The 9,590-nt window shown below is 33.3% G+C and overlaps 1 pseudogene; it reads left to right on the top strand.

Annotated features, from left to right (window-relative positions):
* Window positions 1-8,004: 8,004 nt before the first annotated feature.
* LOC140431928 (aldo-keto reductase family 1 member B1 pseudogene) lies at window positions 8,005-9,100 on the top strand (annotated as a pseudogene).
* Window positions 9,101-9,590: the final 490 nt, after the last annotated feature.

The following is a 9,590-nucleotide window of genomic DNA, read 5'->3' on the forward strand; positions in this document are numbered from 1 at the left end:
CGCGCTATCTCAGAGTTTTACTTTCATCCCACATCATGTAGTGTACTGAAGAGTCGAAGGAATCATAAATCGTAAAATTAAATGTCCACAATTTTCTCTTATAAAAACTGATCTTAGAAGTGCTTACCTACACCTTTGTAATCAAAGCTGATGATACTGCAATGTACACAGAGGTATAGGGTTTCATGTCCACATGGTGCCCTCTGCCTCTAAATAAAATGTGACATGATACTTTTTTTAAAGTGCTTATCTTCGTTATTTTATAACGTAGGACATAGTGCTTTACACCTCTGTGTGGAGAATTAAAAGTTCATTATAACTGCAGTTTAATCTCAATATTGACAAAAATGGACATAGTGCCCTTTACCACCGGTATACAGAATTTACCAATGAACTTTTGAACTATTAACGTTAAATTGTTTCGTTACAATTGTCACATATCGCTTTGTATTTACACAGATAAGAAACAACGATGGTCATTGATAAAAAAACAATAACAGGAAAAACTAACACGTTTTTACTGATAACAACTATCATTGCCAGGATCGTCTGAGTTTATACGTCTTACTCGTCGGCTGCTTAAGTTGGGATCGTATAGTTGGATTTAACCACAATTTTAATCTAAAATACAATAATTCTGAAGTTGTAATTTCAACTTCGGAAATCATTCTTAAAATACAAATTAAATAAATAATTTCGTTATGCTACTTGGTACTATAAAAAGACTCTTTTATCTGCATCGTTAAATTTTAATGACTTAACTTTGACATTATATTATACATTTTAAAGTATAACAAAATGATATAGTCATTATGTTTAATATACGTTCTGGGACAAATGTATTGACCAATAGTTCATTTGATTATATGAATTTAACCTGAATTTGAAAATACCTATTAAACAAATGATAACGTGAGATTTGTCTTTAAAAAGGTTGGTAATACTATGGTAAATTAAGAGAAAAAATCAGGAAACCTATCCCGAGATGGGAGTTACTTGGTCTTGCATTTATTCTCAATTATTAATACCACACAAACTCTTGAAATTACTTTGAAACATTTTTGTCGGATAATTGTTCAGTCACTGATAATGTGTTCTCATCGTTTGTGCTTTCGGAAGAGGATCTCTTATTCATCAGGTATAGCAACATTTTCCATGTTTTAAATAAGCACTTTTGCAATTCTACGCAAAAAAAATTTAAACTCGTTCAATCGATCAAACTTTTGTTAAATACCAACCTCGGATAATATTTAGCTCGTAAAAGACACATGTAGCAATGGAGACATATTCCGAAAAGGTAAAAAGATCTCGTTGTACTTCGATGGTCATGCCGAATCTAGTCTTTCTATTTTGAAGGAGACAATATAAGAGTATATTTATAGTGTAGGTAATAGAAACAATAGTGGAGATAGACTTGTGCTATGTCTAGATAATTATAAGTAGAGAACAACGGTTTAATAGTCAACTTCTTCTTTAAACAATAACCTAGAGAAGATAAAATCGTTATGATATAATTTGATTTCATTGTGCATGACTACAACTTAAAGCACATAAGATCTACTAAAATATACCCTGGCCTGAATCTAATATTCATGGAGATCACAATCCAGTTATAATGGATTTTAGACAAAAAGAATCGTCTGAAAGTTAAAAGCGAAAAAGTGACAAGAAAAATAGACATCTCACAAACGAAGAACCCTGAAAGGAAAAAAAGTCATATCAATGTCAAGAAAGGCTTATAAACGATTGACATCTTATACAGACGGATATTGAAGTGAGATGGATTGTTCTAAATCTCTAAAGCTCTAAAAATATCAAACATACAAGAAGAAGACATCGATTCACAAAAAAAAACAACAGAAGACAAGAAATAATACTAACGAAAATGTTATGGGTGTAAAAGAAAAACTGGAGAGATAGAACTAATACATTCACACACTTTTTGACGACGATGGATCAGATGACAGATAATCTGTTAAATGAAAAATATCCAAATAAGCAAATTAGACGTTATTTAAGCAGTAAATGCTTAGAAATATGGAAAAGCCACCGGTTCAGACAATATCAATGACAATGTACTTAAATTAATTTCAGATAAAGAAAGTAGCTTAGACTTTATAACAGGACTATTAATTAAGATATGCGACACAGGTAAAATATTATGAGGCTGGCTAAAATCAACATCCGTCGCATAATCTAACCCAATACTTTACAATGACTAACGAATTTTCAGGTGAGCGACACCTAATTTGGATTTCGAAACGGATTGGAACCACTGACAACGTTGTTTTAATACTCTTCTTCTTCTTGCCTTAAATGTGTTAACACAGCGATGCAGAAACATTAACGCAGATTTATACGCATGTTTTATTGGTTATTGAAACGCATTTGACGACGTCAACGATTAAAAGATGATTGAAATTATCAAACAACTATAATTGATTTACGAAAAGATTTACGAATTATTTCAGAACTATATTGGAACCAAACGGCAACAATTAAAATATGGTACATAACATCAGAAGATATACGAATCCGACGGGGAGTGCTACAGTGTTGCGACTTATCACCGCTATTATTTAATCAACATAAACAACATCAGATACGCTAATAATAATAATATATTCTAATAGCAAGCAATGCAGAAGAACTTCATTATCATCTTTGGCTCTACAACCTTGTGTGGGTCTTGACCTGTTTAAGAATTAGTCTCCATTCCCCCTGGCTTTCCAATTTTTGACCCCTAGATTCCTCAAGTCATCTTCGACATGAATTTTAAATGAAGCGTGCATTTCCATAACGTAGTAAGTGCCAAATTAACGCGCTATCTCAGAGTCAGTTTTTTATCGAACATGTTTATTTCTTATAATGTAACATACTGAAAAAGGATTAGTTTAAAGGTATTATATAATACAAAACATACCGCAAAGGAACAATAAACAAAGCTTACTTAAAAAAAATTCAAAAATCTGTCTAAGGTCAAAACGTTGTAAGTGCCATCAGGTTTGCAAGTCAAAACGTTTTAAGTGCCAAATTTTTAACCGTTGTTTCCTACAGTAGAAACTTGCCCTGGTTGACCTAATTTTTCTTTAAAATACTTCTTGGCATCATCGTGAAGATAAGGGAGCATTTTTTCAATATATGTTCTTTTTTTCTCTGGGATACCAAAGTGAGTTCTAGTTTTTTGAAGGTCTATGATTTTAAAGTCTTCTAATGTAACTCCAGATTTGAGTACATTGGTCTCACTCCATCCAGCGAGCTCACTATGTCCTTTAGCCACCATCATTGTAACAAATTTCTCTCTTGTAAGACGAAGCTGCGTAGCTGTTGAAATTCCTAACTTCTTTGTGTTTAGTTTATCACAAGAAACGGTTTTGAAATCATAGAAGTCCTTAACCACCATGCACGAGAATGGATTTTTCTGGGTCGCACTAGTAATGATGTTAACAACATTCATCAATGTATAAGCTTTACACACTTTTTTACGTGTTTCTATGATTGCGAAATCTCTGTCGCAATTAAGGAAAGTGTGTCCTTTTACAGGAAATTTATGAATAATTTCCTCAAAAACGTTATTTGCTAGTATAATCAAATACATGGCGATCATGAACTGATTTTTATTTTGACCCCCACAATTATCCGACCACAAAATAAGCTTTTTCTTTCCGTGATTGCCAATTTCCTTAGTAAGATAAGTATATAAACAGGAGCTAATTTCCAAGGCACCCCTTCGCCCAAAGTCCTCAGTCCATAAACACATGAATCCCTTTCCTGTGATGGAATCGTGAATTCCTAAGTTACACACTGCAAGCTGTTGTGAATAGTACATTTCGGAGTGAGTTAATTGGGGAATGTACATTTGCTGCTGTATATCGAAGGAAAGAAACATAGCAATTACTTGTACATGCATTTTTGGTCTCAGTTGACATTGCTTTTGTAGCAGCCTCTGCTCTCCGATGGTGAAGCTCCTGTTCTGTTACAGCAGCTTTATCTCCTGATTTTATTTGAACAGCCAAACTATCACATGTGGAGCATGTATCTACTTTAGGCCTTGCAAAAGATAAGTTAAATTTTGATATTAAAATTTCATTATACCATTGTCTAGTCACTGGTGGTACATTCTACTTACGTTTAAATCCGGTGACAAGAAGAGCTTATCCGGGGTTTTCGCCCTTGCGTAGTGACTCTCAATTTTTGAAAAACTTTCGATATGCTCTATAATCTTGTTAGTCCAGACAGTCTTGAAAATATTTTGTCAAGCCCCTCCTCGTTTTTTCTGACATATCCATTTTACCATCAAGAATTTTTTCTCCCAAAAGTTGCACTCTTCTTGGAGTTACGGCAAACGTACTACAAAAATGTTTTGAGGCAAACCCTTATTTCAGATCCTCCAGGCAAAAGTAAATGGTAGGTGAAAGAGTGCTTTCTCCTACTTTCACTGGGATGTTCGTACTGACCATGACGTCCTCCTTTTGATTAATTGGGGATGAATAAACCTTTGTAGGTAACTTTGCTGCTTACTATAATCAGCCATTTCATAGAAATGATTGTACAACTCAACAAGGTATTCCAGTCTTATGGATCTACATGCTAGTGGACACTTGCATTTTACCTAAAACAATTTTGGATTATTTAGATAGATTTAAACAAAAAAAATTATTTATGTTTTAAACGTCTTATTTAGATAGGTATCTCTTTAAAACCATACTTACATCAGCTGGTGGCATTTTCTTTCTAACGGTCTTTTTATTGACTAGAGAAACATATTCTTCGCCAGAGTTTCTCATTTTCTTGGTTTTATTTTTTTTTCCAACTATCAACAACTCTTCTTTTCTTTTTGGACCGTTTTTCTGTAGTTTCATCCATATTCGTTCCAAATACTTATGTTTAAACCCAACCCAACACGTCCAAACAAAAATAATTTAGTAACTGTTGCGCCACTCTACATTTAACAGAATTGCACTACGATACTTACAACGTTATGACTTGCACCGCTACTTTATCCCCACTTTTCACGCCGTCGCTAGTCATATCGACATGAAATAAATTTTAGGCGATGGAACATGGCACTTGCAACTCATTTAACTTAAAAAAAACCAAATGAGGCATATTGGCACTTACAACGTTATGGAAATGCACGCTTCAAATGTAGATTTTGGCCTGCCTCTCTTCCTGGTTCCTACTGGCTCTTGATATAATATCTGTCTTTGGGGGTCTCCAGTGTCCATTCTTTCAAGGTGTCCTAGCCACCTTAGTCTATTAATTTTAATAGACCGGACGATGTTGCATTTTTCATAGCATTGATACAACTCAAAATTGTAGCGCCTCCGCCATATCCCGCTTTCTTGTACTCCTCCGTATATGTGCCTAAGTATTCTTTCAAAACGGCCTAACAGTTCTTCATCGCTTTTTACCATAGTCCATGTCTCTGACCTATATGTCAGAACAGGTTTAATAAGAGTTTCATATATAAGTATCTTGGGTTTTCTGCTAATTATGTGTGATGTTAAGAGCTGCTTTAGCCCAAAGTAAGCTCTGTTCGCCAGGTATATTCTTCTCTTAATGTCTACGCTTACTAGGTAGCTGTTATTTAGTTGTGTTCCAAGATTTATAAACTCCAAGACACCTTATGCAGAAGAACAACAAAATATAATAGTAAATTCGGTAGTTCGTCATAGCGAAATGTTCGATTTTAATCGAAATGTTTCCAAAACTAAAATTCTAGTATTTTCAAAGATACCAATAAACGTAAATTTGTATGCGAGGGTACAAACAATAGAACAGATAACATAAAATATTTGAGAGTAAATATCAACAGCCACGCGCTATCTCAGAGTAACCCACAAAAAAAATTCTACCAAGAATCGAACAAACGAAAAAAACACTCACGAACATGAAAACTTTTTTACAAGATCAGACCTTAGTCTAGAGCTCACAATCTGAATGATCAAATGTTACGTTACTCTGTCTTGCTATAGTGCTGTTCAAGTTGGATAATGGAATCTGAAACAGAAAAAAAGAATAGATGCCTCCGAGAAATAAAAAAAATTGTTTAATTTGTTAATGTTTTTTATTTTGAGAGCGATTTTATAACTTGAGATCGAAACATCAAATAAACTTATTTTAAATAAAATTGTGGCTTATTCCCAACAAAACTAATAAATTGAATTAAAATGCCACAAGAAAACAGCTTCATAACAATATTAAGATTATCAGCTATCATTCATTTTCAAACAGATTAATATAATAAATATACTAATGGCCAAACAAATGCTACGTTTTATATATGGTTATTTATTTGTATTATTTGTTTTATTTATTTAAAGTATTTCTTTGTAAGTCTTATTTAAAAATAGATATGCAACTTTTCTTTAACCGAAGTTTTTTTCCTTTTTTTTTCACAAAAACCAAAAAGATAAGATAGTTTTTATTTGTCTATTTAACTTAAGTTAATTTATAATTTTTAGTCATTTTGGATTGTTTTTGATTTACCTAAAAAATTTTTAAATGATAAGAGTTCTCGGTCTTCGTCAGTTTCGTCATTTAAGCGACTTCGAAAAAGGAGGCATTCCAGGTTTGAAAGAGGCTGGTTTTGGTTTACAGGAAGTTTTTTACACAAAGTTGAAGTCCATGAGATAATCCATCAACGGTGTTAAGAGATTGGAGGGGGTAGTCCAAAGGTGAGAGTTATCTACGTTGTGGAGGGTGTGGACGTCCTAGATTATTGCAAGTCCGTGGTTTTCGCCATTTTAGACTTCTTTCTCTCAGAAATAGGCAGGACAGTATACATCAAGTAATAAATATTTTAATTGCACCTACCGGAGGAATAATAGTTAATCAAAGGTTAAATAAAATGGGACTGAGAGCTTACAGTTCTCTTTTGGTGTTATCTTTGAAACCACATCATAAGGCTTGCCGCTTATAAGGGTGCAGAGCTCGGTAAAATTGGAATGGCCAATGGAATTTTGTCTGCTTTAGTGATAAATCTAGGTTTTGTTTAGGAATGGTTCTGTTGAGCCAAAAAGGGTAAGACGTTTTCAAGATAAGAGACGAAATATAGACTTGGTTGTTAAACGTCATGCAGCAAGACAACCAAACATTATGGTATGGAGTGCGTGCTATATGTTTAAGAAGTAGATCACCTCTAGTTCTTATTAGCGGAACTCTAATAGCTCGACGATATATGGGTAAAGTACTGCATCCAAATTTATATCCCTAGCTACAAACCATTCTAAAGGCCATCTTTTAAGATCTCATATTACTTGTGAAATCATGCGAGTTCTTACAAGAATCTGGTATAGAGACATTAAAGTGACCATCAAGATCAGCTAATTTGTCACCCAACGAACGTGTGATGTATGGGATATGGTAGGTCGATTGCACCTTCAGCAAACTTTAAGGACCTGTGGTATGCCATAAGAAGAATCTGGATAAATATTTCGCAATATGTTATACACCACTGAACTCGATAAATGCCTTATAGAGTAACTGAGTATATAAAAAATCAAGGGGGAGCCAATTATTAATTTTTTGACGAAAATGATGTTGCAAATTTATTTATAATGTTATCAAATAATAAGAATATTATAATGTATACTTCCATAAATAAATATTTAAAAGAAATTTGTCCTTCTAGTTATTGCATTTGTTGGCCTTCAGTATATTATAAATGATTCACGATAAATTTGTGTCATTCGGTGTCTAATTAAACGTCAACATATGGTACAAATTTCAGTTTAATTTTTTTCATAAAATGTTTGGCCGGTAAGTTATTTCTTAAAACAATTTGTTACATTATTTTTAGTCCAAAATATAGTGCTAACGGGAAATAAATTTTCAGTTTTACTTACTGCTTAATATTCAATACCTATGTAATTAGCTAATAGCTAATAGTTTATTATGTTTAATTATTTTCAACGTTTTGTCTTATTTTCTACATATATCTACACATAGCAAACACTTCAATATTTGTAGATGGTTTATTTGACACAAATTTTATTTTTAGGATAAATAAAATGTCAGTACCTGATGTTAATCTAAACAATGGGATTCGGTGTCCAAGCTTTGGCCTTGGTACATGGTTGGCCGCTCCTGGCGAAGTCAAAGAAACTGTGAAAACCTCGATTGATGTTGGCTATCGACTATTCGATTGTGCGTGGCTTTATGGAAACGAAAAAGAAATAGGCGAAGGTTTAAGAGCAAAAATTCAAGATAAAACTGTTAAAAGAGAAGATCTATTTGTTGTGACAAAATTGTGGAATATTTTTCACGAAGAAGAAAAAGTAGTTCCAGCGTGCAAAGAATCCTTAAAGAATTTTGGGCTTGACTACGTTGATTTATATTTGATACACTGGCCTTGCGCTACCAAGAACAAAGATTTTAACATTCAACTCCCATTTAAAGATTCCGAAAATATAGAATATGATTTTTGTAAGACCTGGAAAGGAATGGAAGAATGTGTCCGACTTGGTCTGGCTAAGAGCATTGGTTTGTCAAATTTTAATTCAAAACAAGTGCAGAGAATATTAGATGTATGTACTATAAAGCCAGTTATGAATCAAATTGAAGTTACTCCATTCCTTAACCAAAAAAAGCTTATTCATTTTTGCAAGAGTCGTGGAATAGAAATAATGGCATACTCACCACTAGGTTCGCCTGCGAGACCGTGGGCTAAACCAGGCGATATAATGCTGTCTTTACAAGATCCAAGATTGATTGCCATTGGCGAAAAATACAAGAAGAGTAGCGCTCAAGTTGTTTTGCGATATGTTTATCAGCAGGGTACCATACCTATTCCCAAATCTTCTAATGTTAATAGACTTAAGCAAAATATCGATATATTTGACTTTAAATTAACAGATAAAGAAATGGCTGTTATTGATGAGTTCAACTGTAATATTAGAGTCTGCCATGCTGAAGAATTAAAGGATAATTCCGAATATCCATTTACTCTGGAGGAGTAAATCTTCATTCGAAATTATTATATGAAATTTATAACTTATCCTGCACGTTTACACCTGGTATTACTATAAAATATGTAGCTAAACGAAATTGATATCAGTATGTTGTTTTGACAAAAATAAATAGAACTCAATACACGAATTACTATTAATTTACTTGGTAATTATTCTATATATCCAACACACCAAACAATAAACATCAGAAGGATGCTACAAACCATTAGTCATATCTATAAAGATTGTTTACTCTATACGCTAAATATAAACTACTAGACTACAAGTCTATGGGACATTTTAATGAATCATTTGACCCAGCATGAATCACATGTAAATCAATACTACAATATGTAATAACATCTGTAGATACTATGCCGCTAATTATTATCGGTACAACAAGGGTTGCGCCTTATATTCCTCATCCCTGTCCCAGCCAAAATGTACGGCGTTGCAAAAAAATTAATCTATAAATATCGATTTGAAACTTTCTGTATGAATGCGGGACTTTATCAAATTACCAAAAATGGGTAAAAAGCTTTCCGATAATAAAACATTTTCCTTACTCCTGGTACCAATATTTTTATCCTTACAGAAAGGTTTGGCCAAAAAAAACTTTGCTAGCTTACCACTTTG

Source organism: Diabrotica undecimpunctata, unplaced genomic scaffold (assembly GCF_040954645.1).
Source record: "Diabrotica undecimpunctata isolate CICGRU unplaced genomic scaffold, icDiaUnde3 ctg00002287.1, whole genome shotgun sequence".
Taxonomy (NCBI): domain Eukaryota; kingdom Metazoa; phylum Arthropoda; class Insecta; order Coleoptera; family Chrysomelidae; genus Diabrotica; species Diabrotica undecimpunctata.